This window comes from Talpa occidentalis, unplaced genomic scaffold (assembly GCF_014898055.3).
Source record: "Talpa occidentalis isolate TD23 unplaced genomic scaffold, MPIMG_talOcc4v2.1 talOcc4.4, whole genome shotgun sequence".
NCBI lineage: Eukaryota > Metazoa > Chordata > Mammalia > Eulipotyphla > Talpidae > Talpa > Talpa occidentalis.
In genome coordinates this window covers 88,488,344-88,503,799 of record NW_023604295.1, presented here as the reverse complement: position 1 = coordinate 88,503,799, position 15,456 = coordinate 88,488,344, and positions in this window count along the sequence as shown.

The following is a 15,456-nucleotide window of genomic DNA, read 5'->3' as shown; positions in this document are numbered from 1 at the left end:
ACTCCAAACTACATGTTTTCTCTGGATATATAGCAGAGATTGATATAGGGGTTAATGCAAGTCACCAATATATTCTCATTCTCTCACCACCCACCCCCTCCTTTTTCACTTTCTCCTAGTTTTAATTAAAAATTTCTTATTGAAATGGAATTTTCCAGGAGCTACATGACATATGACAATATTATTGTTCTGCTGACTAATGGAGTATTTGTATATTTTGTTTTTTAACAAAGGTCTAAGGCAATCGGTTTCAAATAAAAATAAATTTCTATTGAGAAGATTTGGGGTATAGGAGAAAAACTTAAAAGTACATTAATAAATTTTCCAAAAAAATTAAAAGTTAAGGGTCATTGGAACACTGGTAACAGTGTAAGTTTCATATAAATAGAATCATCATGGGCTAGATTAGGTAAATGTCACAAGAGACTAGGAAGGGGGCAATTTCTGCTTTGATAAGAATAATTTTTGAAGGATTTCATTAAATATAATCCTCATTAAAGGAAGAAAAGTCATTTCAATCACAACTATGATTTCTAGGAAAACCCACACATATCTTTTTTAATGGTATTTTGCAATTAACAGCAATATTTAATTAGCTGAAGTTAGAGATGTAGAGTCTCTCTAAATGTTAATGTTATAAAAGAAATTCCTCGCACATAGAATCAGGAGAAAACTGAAATATATATTTACATATCCTTTTCAGCTCTATAATCTCTTTGTGGGGTTAGTAACATAGAAATATATTAAACCACTCATGATTTGTTCATAGAATATTGCGGCCTAGTACATAGAGAGACGTGACACATCAGGAGGAATAATTCAGGTCAAGAAGGCATGCATCTTTTTCAGGTTTGGGTTTGAATAACCAAACAAAAGTTTTCACATCCCCTTACGCTCATCCATTTAATTTTTCACACCTCAGTTATTTGTCATGTGGTGTTAGAACTTTCTGTTTACTCATCCGTCTTTCCCACCACACTCCAAGCTCAGCAAAGAAGACAGTGCGTCTTACTCATCTAGGACCCTGGATGGCCCACAGCATTCAATAAGAAGCAGGCAATAAATAAATAGCATAGAATCATGAGAAAAGGGGGGTCTCCCTAGTGGCACAAGGGGTTAAGCACAGCACTGTGATGCTATCCCCAGCCTCTGCAGCATGAGTTCCATCCCCGGCCAGCCAGGGAGCTACCCACATGGCGCAGCAGACCTCTCCTGTCTCGCCTGCTGCTCCCCTCAGCAGTGTTTCAGTAGATCTGCCTGTTCTGCTCCTACTCCGTCTCTGGTGAATCTTCTTACCCCCAGAACCTCTGTCCTGTACCCCAGTTCTTTTCTGCATAAATAAGTCTTTAAAAAAAGAGAAACAAAAGAAAATGGATCAAAAGAATTATATCAACAACCCTTCCAACCTTTGAGTTGTTACCATTGTTACCTTTTTTTTCTGGATTAATAAAATGTTAAGTGTAAATCCCAAAGAAGGAATTGGTTGGACGATTCAAAGGCCATGGTCAACTAAGAATTCAGACTGTGGAAGAAAATACTAGAAGCATTGAGTCACTAGTGAGTGAAATTAATTTACCCCCACAATATCTTTTGCTTTTCTTCTTTGTCAATTTATTTAAAAAAAAAAAAAAGAAAAGATAGCTAAAACTAAGAAGTTAGCATTGCCAGGAAAATGGCAGCTGAACACACGTAGGGTGTACCAGAGTGGGACCTCTTAGCACAGATACTTACAGATCTTTTTTCAACTTTTGCCCCACAGTGAGGCCAACAGAGAAGGCACGGCATTCTTTCATAAGGAGTTCATAGTTTTCCCAGCCAAGTATGAAGGAAAAGGAAAACACCAAGGCTAAAAAAAATTAATAGTGAAGAATGCCAAAAGCTACCACACTCCCTAATCATGCACTCTGGAAAGAGCTTTATAAGGCTCTTAAAGGGCTTCTCTGCACTTTGCTTTTTAAAAAGCAAGAAAGGAAAGATGCCAAATAGAAACCATACCAAACCTATTCTCATTCTTCCTGCATTAACCCCTCCCCTGCATTGCCTGTCAACTCTTTTTATTTCTGTGTGTGAAAACAAATCATTTCCCTCTAGAGCTAGATCATACCATAAGATTCGGGGACATATGCCAGAGGTCTGTTGTGTTGATAGTGTATACATTCTGAGGGGAAGAACTTTTAAGTTCTGGATGCTCCCTTCCCCTGAAAGTTACCTGAGCTTCTCAGTGATAGAAACAGATGAATCCTGTCCCTGTCTTCAACCTTCTTTGAGAGACCAGATGATCTTAACTTTGGGAGAGACAGAACTTTGGCTCTTGTCCTCCTCTGAGAGCTGCATCACACACAACATTTTTTCCTAATATTTCATACTGAGTTAATATTGGTTTATATTGTTTGTATCCCCCCACTTCAGCTGTTTTGCCATAGTAACCCACCACCAAAGTACCCATAGTTTACCACTATTGTGCTTCCTTCCCATTTTGTTCTTGTCCCTCTCCCTTCCCCTTCTGGTGGCTTTCAAGGGTAATTTTTCAGTTTAGCTTTCTCTGACCTTTTGTTTGCTTTCTCTATATTCCACATATAAGTGACAGCATCCAGAATTTGTCTTTTTTAGCATAATTTCTTCTAGTTCCATCCATGCTGCAGCAAATGGTAAGACTTCATCTTTTTTAATAGCTGGGTAGCATTTCATAGTGTATATATTTCACATCTCCTTGATCCACTTGTCTATTTGGGGGCATTTAGGTTGTTTCCATATCTTAGCTACTGTGAATAGTGCTGCAGTGAATGGGAGTACAAGTTTCCCTTCAAATTAATGTTTTTGTATTATTCGGGTAGAAACCTAGGAGCAACACACATTTTTGATCCAAAGGCTGGAAGGTAGGTAGCTGTCTCATCTGGCCCCCAAAGCCCTGTCTTCCCCCAAGATCATTTCTGGAGATATCATTTTTGAAATACAAAATTCACCCTTTCCTAAACTGTGTACAACTCTATAATGCAAACTCCATTGCTGTTATTCTGATTCAAGCTCTCATCATTCCTTATCACTCCCTGCTCTAGTCCTGATCAGATGAGTCTTTCACGCTGCACTGGAGTTCCCTTTCTGGAAAAATATCTGACCCCTGCCTACTTTACGCCCATCTTCCACCATTCTTTCCATTGTTCACTCCAGCCAAGTTATCTCTCTGTTGCTTCTGCTGCAGGACATTTGTACTTGCTGTTCTTTCTGTCTAAAATTATATTCTCCCCCTCACATCAATCTTTCACTTCATTCTGGTTTATACCCAAATGCCATATTTCCTTGATCTGGGGCAACTACACCAACACCTACCACATTATAGCCTATATCCTATTCCCTTGCACTGCTTTAGTTTCCTTTAAAAAAAAAAGATTTATTTTTATTTATTTATACAAGCACTGGGTACAGTCAGAAGCACGGGAGGGTGAGAGAATTCACCAGAGCCAGAGCGGGGAATAGAACAGGCAGACTGAAGTACACTGCTGAGGGGAGCAGCGGGCGGCAGGAGAGGTCTGCGCGCTATGTGGGACCCTCCTCCGGTGGCCGGGTTGCAGCCCGGGATCGGGGATCGAACCTTCGCAACCCAGCGCTCAACTGCTGCACCACCGGGGATGCCCATGCTTTATTTTTCTTTATAGGTGTCATTACTCCCTGACATCATCAGGAAGCAAAGACTTAGTTATAGCTTGCCCTCAACTGTATTTGTAGCACCTGGCATAGTGGATATTCCCAATAAACACTTGTTTAATTGAAACAAATATTTCATCTACTTGGTTCCTTCCTCTGCCCTCTCAGGAACTCCTCGTTCACTGCAGAATTAAACCAAATATCATGGCATTTTGCTCAGGGCTCATGATCTGACCCTCTCCTCCTTTTCTGACCTGTTTCCCATCACAGACCTCCCCCTCTCACCTACAACACACCCGAAGTTCAAACCTAGTCAGACATCATCTAATTTCAAACAAACAAATCATCTAATTTCATGCCTGCATACCTTTGCTTCTGCTTTCTTTTCCATCACTATGAAATCCTCCTGATCTTTCAAAACCTTTCTGACATGCTATCTCCCCACAGTAAAGACATCTCTACTCTCCCTTCAATCCCAGCCATAGAAAGTTCTTCTGCCCTTCAATATCCATTATTTTACATGTACATCTCTCATATGACACATTATAAATTATTTCTGCATTGAACTTTCAATACCAGGAGACAGAGTATAGGAGCTATATATCCACTCTTGGTTTCCAAGCTCATAGAACCGGTGTCTCCAATTCAAATGCTCCACAGAAGTTACATGCAAAGTGTGGCATGTGGGTATATTAGTTAACTTGGGCTGACATGACACCACAGATAGGGTGTCTTAAAAAACAGAAATTCACTCTCACAGTTCTGGAGATTAGAAGTCCAAGATCAAGGTGCAATTAGGGTGGGTTTCTGGTGAAGCCTCTCTTCCTGGCTTATGATATTCACTTTCTCTCTGTTCCTCACATGACCCTTCCTCTGAATGCACAAGGAGAAAGTTCTCCGGTGACTCCCTCTCTTCTTATAAGGACACCAATACTATCTGGCGAGGGCTCTACCCCTAAAACCTCATTTACCTTAATGACTTGCTTAAAGACTATCTCTACAGACATTCACATTGGGTGTTGGGGCTTCACTATATGTATTGCGGGGAGGAGGTAGTTGGACAGAATTCGGTCTATAACAACAGACAAGGAGAGACTTAGGTGAACTCCCCATCCACATGGGGCACTGCTACTCAGCTCAGCACATGGTTTTAGGCCTTACATACAAGCTGGAAATGTGGATAATTCTTAGGTAAAACATCTTCATTAAAAAATATTAGTAACTAATTAAAACAACTTGAGCAAAACCCTATTCTTAGGCAAGATTTAGCATGTGATCCAAAACCTGGCAGTTTTCAGAATTCCAGTGGAACACTAGAGAGTCTTATTAAGTCCTTTGTTAAGGGCACGGTTCACTGAAGTATGTGCCAGTGTTTGGGAAACTCTGAAATTAAAAAAAAAAGACACAGTGGGAAAAGTCTGACTTCTGCCTCCTGCCCTCTACCAATATGTTCATTCACTAACAAGTTGCCACCATTACTGCCCACCTCTCCATTCCCATCTCCCCTACCACTCACACAAGCTCCACAGACACTCCCCAAGTGTGGGGTCTTGTTCTGGGGTCTATAATTAATGAGGGAGAAAGAGAAACTGGAGTCAGTTCAAAACAAAGTCACAGAAGAGATTAAAGGGCTAAAAAATAAAGATCAGAATAGGTTAAAGGAACCAGGTTACATGGGTTACAAGGTTAGCAAGTTATGGTTGTCAAGTATATAAAAAACTCGAAGGGGTGGAGCAACATGGCGGCGAGGAGACGCTGCGAGTAAGATCTCCCATTAAAAAAAGTGAATAGGGAGGAAAAGCGGCAGGTCCCAGTGAGAACTGGGACACGGAAGATAAACGGGTGACTCCAGCAAACTACCCGAAGAAGAAAGTGGCCATAAAAGAGGACTAGAAGGGAGGGAAGCGCAGAACCCTGCTCCCCTCCCCCGCCCACAGAGGCGGCACTCTCCAACCCGCAGAGAGGAGGGAAACAACAAACCAAAACAACCAACAAGAACAAACTACGCAGCAAGCGGGACCGTGAGTGGAAAGGAACTATTGCAGCCACCACACCCCGTGAACGGGAGCTGAGGCGAACCCTGCAGGATCCGCCGCGGCGGTGAGCGAACGGCTCCGGGCGCCATTAGAGAAGAACAAAGACCCCGGGAGACGCGCACACAGCCCGGGCTGCCGGTAAGCTTGCGCGGAAACGCGGCGCGCTCGGGGAGCTTGAAAAGCAAGTGCAGACCGGGATCGCGGCTGCCCAGGTCCCCGCGCCTGCGACCTAGGCTTGCGGGGAGACGACCTAGGCTTGCGGGAAGACGCGCGCGGAGGTCCTCACTGAGGTGAAGGTCCCTCCCTGAGTGAGCAGGAACCAGGCACCCGGGCACGGGAGCAGTGCAAAAGGTGCCATTCCTGTGCCACTGAACTGGGCTACAGCCCGCGTCCTGGAACTGAGGGCTTTGAACTGAGACCCGGGGCACGAAAATTCGGGGCGTGGGTTCTCCACGACGGTGGGGCACAAGGCAGACACAGCACCCCAAAGCTGTTGAGGAGTACCCTACCATTCCCGCTCTGTTCCCTGTCCCACGGGGTGGGGGGGACGAAAAACAGCCCCCCAAGGACAATAGGAGAGATCTCTGGTGCCACCTAGTGACCAGGAAAAAAAAAGTCACTAACACCCCATAGAACAAGAAATTTCTTAAGACTGCTTGAAAAGGGCAGAAGGCTTCTGCAGTGGCCAGCCGGGAAGTTATTCCACGCCAGGCCCCTTCCGACCAGCAGTCTGAGCCCACAGAGGGAGCAGGCACCCACGTCCGGGGCAGACCGGGTGCGCAGAAGAGTGTGCCTGAAACCGGAGGCGCAGGGACTGCATCCCACTTCGCCATTTGAGAACAGGGACATTTCTTCAGTAAAAACTGCCTAAAACCAGCAGAAAGCTCCCCCAGAAGGCAGAGATGGCTCCTGGAAGAGCCAGAGGGGAGCGGAGAAGTTCACCCAAGATGCCAGTCAGTCCGAGCATCACAGTGTCCCAACGCATACGACAAATTAGAAAACAGACAGTAGGGAGTAGAAGAACCACACGCAACCTAACAACTCCTCAGGAAAGAAGCACACCACAAAAAGAAAACCACTCCCCAGATTGCAACGACAGCAACTTGGAAGAACTTCTGAGCCTTCCAGAAAGAGAATTTAAAATTGCCATGATTAAAAAAGTGATAGATCAGAAGAAGGAAATTGAATCCCTAAAGAGGGAAAACAATGCTCAGAAGAATGAAATTGAGTCCCTAAAGAGGGAAGTAAAAGAAATGCAGGAGATCAAAGAATTAATGGAGGAACTAAAGAACTCCGGGAAAAGCAAGGAAAGCAGAATAGATGAAATGGAAGAACGAATAAGTTCTCTTGAAGACACAGAAATAAAAAGAACCAAAACAGAAAAGGAAAGAGAAGTACGAAGGAAAAAGAATGAAGAAAGACTTCGAGAACTATCTGACTCCATGAGGAAAGGAAATATAAGAGTTATAGGAATTCCAGAAGGAGAGGAGAGAGATGTAGGAACAGAGAAAATATTCCAGGAGATAATTGAAGAGAACTTCCCAAATGCGAAGAAGGAGCTGAAAATTGATATACAAGAAGCAAGAAGAACACCAAACTTCCACGACGAAAGGAAAAACACAGCAAGACACATAATAGTAAAGCTCCCAAGAATCCAGGACAAGGAAAAAATAATGAAGCTGACAAGAGGGAAGAAACAGATAACATTCAAAGGAAAACCAATCAGGCTGACATCAGACTTCTCTGAAGAAACACTACGGGCAAGGAGAGAGTGGAGGGACATAGTCAACAGACTCCAAGAAAACAGATGCCAACCAAGAATACTCTATCCCGCAAAGCTCTCTTTCCTCCATGAAGAAAGAATATGGACCTTCCCAGACAAAGAGAAACTCCGGAATTTCATTACGAATAAACCCCCACTCCAAAAAATACTACAAGGAATCCTAAAGCCAGAACCTCAGAGGGACAAATAACAATGAAAGAAGACCAAAAAAAAAAAAAAAAAAGTTATTAAAAGAATAAATAAAATCAAAGGAAAGACAAACATAATGGCAAATACAGATGCTAACATATCAATATTAACTCTAAATGTAAATGGACTAAACTCTTCAATAAAAAGACACAGAGTTGCAGCCTGGATTAAGAAACAAAACCCAACCTTTTGCTGTCTCCAGGAAACACATTTAGCTACAAAAGATAAAAATAGGCTCAAAGTCAAAGGATGGAAAACAATCCTACAAGCAAATGGGCCAAAAAAGAAAGCAGGAACAGCTATACTTATATCAGATAAAACAGACTTCAAACTCAAAAAAATAAAAAGAGACCCCAATGGTCACTACATTATGATTAAGGGGACAATACTTCAAGAAGAAATAACACTCATTAACATATACTCACCAAACGAAAGAGCACCAAAATATATCAGACAACTGTTGTCCTCTCTGAAAACAGACATCAGAGAAAACACATACGTAGTGGGAGACTTCAACACACCACTATCAACAATGGATAGATCAACAAGACAAAAAATAAGTAAAGAAACTAAAGCTCTAAATAAGGACCTAGAGCATTTGCGCTTAACAGACATCTATAGAACACTAAACCCAAAAAAAACGGAGTACACATTTTTCTCAAGCACACACGGATCATTCTCCAGGATCGATCACATACTGGGGCACAAGACAAACATCAACAGATACACCAAGATTGAAATCATACCAACCATCTTTTCTGACCACGAAGGCATCAAACTAGAAATAAATCATAAAAAGAAGGCAAGGAACTATCCTACCTCATGGAGATTAAAAGCCACACTACTGGAAGACCACTGGACTAATGAGGAGATCAAAGAAGAAATTAAAAAATTCTTTGAATTGAATGACAAGGAGGACACCAATATCCTAAATGTATGGGATGCAGCAAAAGCAGTAATAAGAGGAAAATATATAGCAATAGAAGCTCACATCAAAAAACAAGAAAGAACTCAAAGAAACAACCTAATCTCGAAGCTCAAAGATCTAGAAAAAGAACAACAAAAAAACCCCAAAACCAGTAGAAGAAAAGAAATAATAAAAACCAAAGCAGAAATAAATGAAATTGAAACTAAAAAAACAATCCAAAAGATCAATGAAACCAAGAGCTGGTTCTTTGAAAAAATAAATAAAATAGACAAACCCCTAGCCAGGCTCACAAAGGAAAAAAGGGAGAAAGCACAAATACACAGGATCATCAATGAAAGAGGAGAAATCACAACGGACACAGCAGAAATCAAAAGAATAATCAGTAACTACTATGAACAGTTATATGGAAACAAGTTTAACAATCTAGAGGAGATGGACAAATTCCTACAACTCTACAATCACCCAAAGCTAGATAAAGAAGAAATAGAACACCTAAACAGACCAATTACAAGCAGCGAAATTGAAATGGTAATCAAAAACCTCCCCAAAAACAAAAGCCCAGGACCTGATGGATTTACAAATGAATTCTACCAAACATTCAGAGACGAATTAGTGCCTATCCTTCACAAACTCTTCCAAAAAATTGAGAAGGAAGGGACAATACCAAACACGTTCTATGAAGCCAATATTACACTAATACCAAAACCAAATAAGGACAACACAAAAAAGGAAAACTATAGGCCAATCTCCCTAATGAACACTGATGCAAAAATCCTCAATAAAATTTTAGCTATCAGAATCCAACAATGTATCCATAAGATAATTCACCACGACCAAGTTGGATTCATTCCAGGGGCACAAGGATGGTTTAACATCCGAAAATCAATCAACGTTATCCAACACATCAACAAAAAGAAATATGAAAACCATATGATAATATCAATAGATGCTGAGAAAGCTTTCGACAAAGTGCAACACCCATTCATGATAAAAGCCCTTGAAATTCTTGGGATACAAGGAACATACCTCAACATCATAAAGGCCATCTATGACAAGCCAACAGCCAGTATCATTCTCAATGGTGAAAAGCTGAAAGCAATTCCATTAAGATCTGGAACAAGACAAGGATGTCCACTCTCACCACTGCTTTTCAATATAATACTGGAAGTCCTAGCCAGAGCAATAAGACAAGAGAAAGACATCCAAGGAATCCAAATAGGAAAAGAAGAAGTCAAACTATCACTATTTGCAGATGATATGATAATATACATAGAGAACCCCAAAAAGTCCACAGAAAAACTAATTCAACTCATCGGTCAGTTCAGTAAAGTGGCAGGATACAAAATCAACATGCAAAAGTCAGTAGCCTTCCTATACACAAACAATAAATCTGAAGAAGAAGAAATCAAAAAAACCACCCCTTTTATTATTGAAACAAAAAAAAATCAAATATTTGGGAATAAATCTAACAAAAGAGGTAAAGGACCTATACAAAGAAAACTATAAAACACTGTTAAAAGAAATAGAAGAAGACACAAAGAAATGGAAAGACATCCCCTGCTCATGGATTGGAAGAATAAACATTATTAAAATGGCCATCCTACCAAAAGCAATATACAGATTCAATGCTATTCCAATCAAAATCTCAATGGCATTCTTCAAAGAAATAGAACAATTATTGATGAAATTCATATGGAATCACCAAAAACCCCGAATAGCCAAAGCTCTACTGAAAAAAAAAGAAGGAAATGGAGGCATCAAACTCCCAGACTTCAAACTATACTACAAAGCCATAATCATCAAAACTGCATGGTATTGGAACAAGAACAGACATACAGACCAATGGAATCGAATAGAAAATCCAGAAATAAACCCACAGATTTATGGTCAACTAATCTTTGACAAAGGAGCAAAGACTATGCATTGGAGCAAAGAAAGTTTGTTCAATAAATGGTGCTGGGAAAACTGGGTCGCTACATGCAAAAGAATGAAGCTTGACCACTACCTCACACCATACACAAAAATCAACTCAAAATGGATTAAAGAACTAGACATAAGACCTGAAACCATAAAATACATAGAAAGAAATATAGGCGAAACACTACGGGATTTGCACATCAAAGACATCTTTACAGACACATCACCCAAAGCAGTGATAGTGAAGGCAAAGATAAACAGCTGGGACTACATCAAATTAAAGAGCTTCTGCACAGCAAAAGAGACAATAACAAAAACAAAGAGAAACCCCACCAACTGGGAGAACATTTTTGCACCCAACACTAATGATAAAGGACTGATCACAAAAATCTGCAAAGAGCTGATGAGACTCAGCAACAACAAAGAAAATAATCCCATCAAAAAATGGGCAGAAGAGCTAAAAAGAAACTTCTCTGAAGAGGAAATGCAAATGGCCAACAGGCATATGAAAAAATGTTCAACATCACTTGCAATCAGGGAAATGCAAATCAAAACTACCATGAGATACCATCTTACACCAGTGAGAATGGCACATATTAAAAAAACTAGCAACAACAAATGTTGGCGAGGATGTGGAGAAAAAGGAACTCTTCTGCACTGTTGGTGGGAGTGCAAACTGGTCCAACCACTATGGAGAGCTGTGTGGAGATTTCTGGACCTACTAAACATAGAGCTTCCATATGATCCAGCAATTCCACTCCTAGGTATTTACCCAAAGGACACAGAAACATCAATTCCAAAGAGCACCTGCACCCCTATGTTTATAGCAGCACTGTTTACAATAGCTAAGCTTTGGAAACAACCCAAATGCCCAAAAATAGATGACTGGATCAAGAAGATGTGGTACATATATTCCATGGAATATTACTCAGCATTCAAAAAAGATAAACACATGCAATTTGCAGCAACATGGATGGCACTGGAAGGGATCATGCTCAGCGAAATAAGCCAAAAAGAAAAAGAAAAATACCGGATGGTCTCACTCATAGCAGGAATCTAGAAAACTTAAATAAGGGACCAGGAAAATGAATATAAGAAAGTGAAAATCAAAATCAACAAAAAACTATGAACCAGAGACACTTTTTGGGGGGTGGGGGGCGGGAGGGGAAGGATTGGGGTCAGAATGGGGCGTTTGCAATTGTATGGGGGAATATAAAAATAAAATTAAAAAAAAATAAATAAATAAATAAACTTTAAAAAAAAAAAAAAGTATATAAAAAACTCATGCCTAGGACAGTAATGAGATGGTCTCTCTACTGAGAACAGAACAGAAAACAGACTCCATGAGGCATGGGAACTAGGATGTTCTCTGCCTAACATAAGTATTTGTAACGACTTTGTAATTTTTTTAAAGATTTACTTATTTATGCAAGCACTGGAGTACAGGCCAGAGGCAAGGGAGGGTGAGAGAATTTACCAGAGACAGAGCAGGGAACAGAAAAGGCAGAAGGACCAAAATACACTGCTGAGGGGAGCAGCGGGCGAAATAGGAGAGGTCTGCAGCACCATGTGGGAATCTCCCTGGCTGTCCAGGAATCAAACCCTTGCTGCAGAGGCCGCGGACAGCCTCAAAGCACTGCGCTTAACCTGCTGCGCCACCGGGGAGGCCCATCACTTTGTATTTGACAGGCTTAGACAGCGGAAAAATTGAATTTTTCATTCATTATCTTCCTTCTGACTATAAAATTCCATAATTCTAAGAAATGTCCTATTAGAAAAGGTTGTTAATAGGGCCTCCCCGGTGGCGCAGCGGTTGTGCGCTGGGTTGCGAAGCTGCCCGCGGCCTCTGCGGCGCCGGTTCGATCCCCGGCTGCTCCCCGGCCACCGGAGGAGGGTCCCACATGGCGCGCAGACCTCTCCTGCCGCCCGCTGCTCCCCTCAGCAGTGTACTTCGGTCCTTCTGCCTGCTCTGCTCCCCGCTCTGGCTCTGGTGAATTCTCTCACCCTCCCGCGCTTCTGACTGTACCCAGTGCATGTATAAACAAAAACAAACAAACAAATAAATAAATCATAAATAAAAATACATGCCTCTTTAAAAAATAAAAAAAAAATAAAAAAAAAAAAAAAAAAAGAAAAGGTTGTTAATAATGAAATAACAAGCCATGAGGTAAAAGAAAATCTCTCATTTGTATTAAAAAAAAAGTAATGTGATGTTGCTCAATGAAGAATACATTTTTTTTTATTAATCTATGAGATCCAGGCATACAGGAAGCAGAAACCCAAATGACTTTGCAATATGTTCAAGGTCAGAGAAGACTATAAATAGCTAAATTTTCCCCAACACATACTTTTTAGTTACATACCAAGAAAGTTGGGTTTTCTCCAGAACATGAGGGGAGATGAGGAAGATATAATAAATATATGTAAACAAAAATGTGCCTGTTCCTTAAGAAGTACAGAATCATGGCCCTGTACTTTAGAGTCCAAGACAGAAAAGAGCTGCCCTCCTAGGATAACTGGGTATTTCCCAAGGGCCTCTGCTGTGACTTGTATTTTCTTAATGTTCTCAGTTGAAAGAAAAAAAAGGGATGTACTTTTGTCTCTGGAAACTCTGGCAAACCTTGAGTTATAACTGACCTCCACGAAAGCCTTCAGCAGAACAACAACATTGATAAAGACTTAGTTATTTCCTATTTCCTATCTATTCTTTTCCCTCTCATCCAGAGTCCTCTTGTTCCTGCATACCTCCACCAGTAGTGATCTATTTTGGTAGGTATCCTCATAAAGATGGCTACTCACACCCAGAAACCAGCCTATGTTTTTCTGCTTCCCCACAATTTCATTCTGCCTAGGAATTGCTACCAAAATAATCTGGATATATAGCTTTATTTCTGTATTTAAGAATACCCATTGTCAGGGCCTCCCTGGTGGTACAAGGGGTTAAGACTCAGCATTATAAAGCTATCCACATCCACTGCAGCACAAGCTCCCCTGCCAGGGAGTTACCCACATGGCAGAGCATACCTCTCTCCTGACTTACCCGCTGCTCCCCTCAGCAGTGTATTTCAGTCAATCCTCCTGTTCTGTTCCCTACTCTGTGTCTGGTGAATCCTCTCACGCCCCCTCCACATACACCTCTAGCCTGTACCCCAGTTCTTGTATGCATAAATACATCTTTAAAAAATACTAGCCATTGTACCCATTGTCACATTACTCAAGGGAATGAATTTGAAGGGTTTCCATTGAGCAAAGAGATTTAAGAACACATGCCCTTGCTCCACATCCACCACTTCACAGAGGTGGAACCTGCCTTGCTTGGTCTTGATTTCCTCTTTCCTTCCCTCTCCATCACTTGCCAACATTGATTTCTTGTTGGGTAAGTGGTTTTTCAGGCTTTTCTGCCCTTCCACCATTAGGATAGCCCTGCCTGATGGGACACCTGCACTTGTTACATTGTTGCAAACTGTCTTCTTTACTTCTGTGGGCCATGGGAGGAGTATTGAGATAGTCACAGAGAGAAGCAGAAGCAGGAGAGAGGCAGGAGAGAGGAGGAGAGAAAGAGGCCAGAGAAGTCCAGAGTAAAGACTTGCTGGGGCTTAGAGGCCTGCCAGCCTCCTGGCCCCCCAGAACCCCTGCCTGCTGTGTACCTGGTTGCTGCTCTACATGTAACAGCTCAATAAAAGCCTGAGGAACCCACCGAGGGCTCCAGGACTCCTTCTTTACCTGCCTGCTGGATCACAGATAACCTGCTCTGTGGCCATCCTGCCATGACAATTGGTGTAGTCGACAGGATGATCAGATACAGATGGGTATGGAGCCCTCAGAAGACCTCAGGAGGGACTAAGGAGGAGCAGACTGTGTTTGCCTGTGACAATGCAGGACGTGCCATGGTAGCACAGGTGGTGACCAAAGTCCAGGAGCTGTGGAAAGAGCTGAAGATGCTGCAGGAGCACAGGAGGTGGGCATGGCCCGGGAGCTGCGGGACGAGACCTCACCTGGTGGAGGAGACGGCCCGAGAGGACCAGCCCAGGACCCCTGAGGGGGCAGAATCGCTGGGGAAGAAAGGACCATGATTCGGCGCTCGCCAGTGCTGCTGCAGGGAAAGACTGATGGACTTGGACTTAGAATCCCACCAGAAGGTGGAGGAACTTTGGCAGGATAATGTTTTGGGGACCCTGGGGGATGATAGTATTGTTTGTACACCCCAGGAGATGGGAATCTGGGGGTGGCCAGTGGGCCTTGATGGCCAAAAGCAGCCTGTGAATTGTCTAGCAGCCAGGCAGAGGAAAAAAGCCAACTTAGGCAAAAGCTGGTGCTGAGATTGGGAAGCCCTGAGTGGCTGTTAAGCAGCCTAAGTATGCTAAAGAAGGCTAATGAGTCTCTTAAAATCACCTATGGATGATGCCCTGCTCACTTTTGAGTAAGGTTGAGTTGCTGAGGAACTCGTCCTTGGGGGAACAGGTGGGGAATGTGGCTTGTGGTGGAGCCCACAGCTAAAGAGGGGACCCAAGAGAGGCCACATGTGGAGCTTGTATCCACGGATCCCCAACCATGTGCTGTGCAATGGGCTGGCCTGAGTGCAGGGGTCTGTGTGTCATTGGTGGCTAGGAAAGCCGAGTGTTGGAGTGACCTCAGACAGAAACCCTGAGGACTGGGCGATAACCCCCAAAGTACAGAATCGCTAATCCAAGAGTGAGTGCATCCTGGGGGTGGATGCTGTGTGTGGCTTGTGGCTAAGACCACAGCTGGAGAAGGCCAGGAAGCCAGACAGCTCCTGGCATGTGACAGCAGATGCCTGAGTGGTTGCCCCCTTGAATGAGCAGTGCCTTCAGCAGAAGTGATGGATCATCTGCTGGTGCCAATAACTGTCTTTTGCCACTTGGTTGGTACCCTGCCTGGACTTATTTGTGTTCTGTTGTATTGTGTATTTTCTTTTGTGGGCCATGGCTGCAGTGGTTATG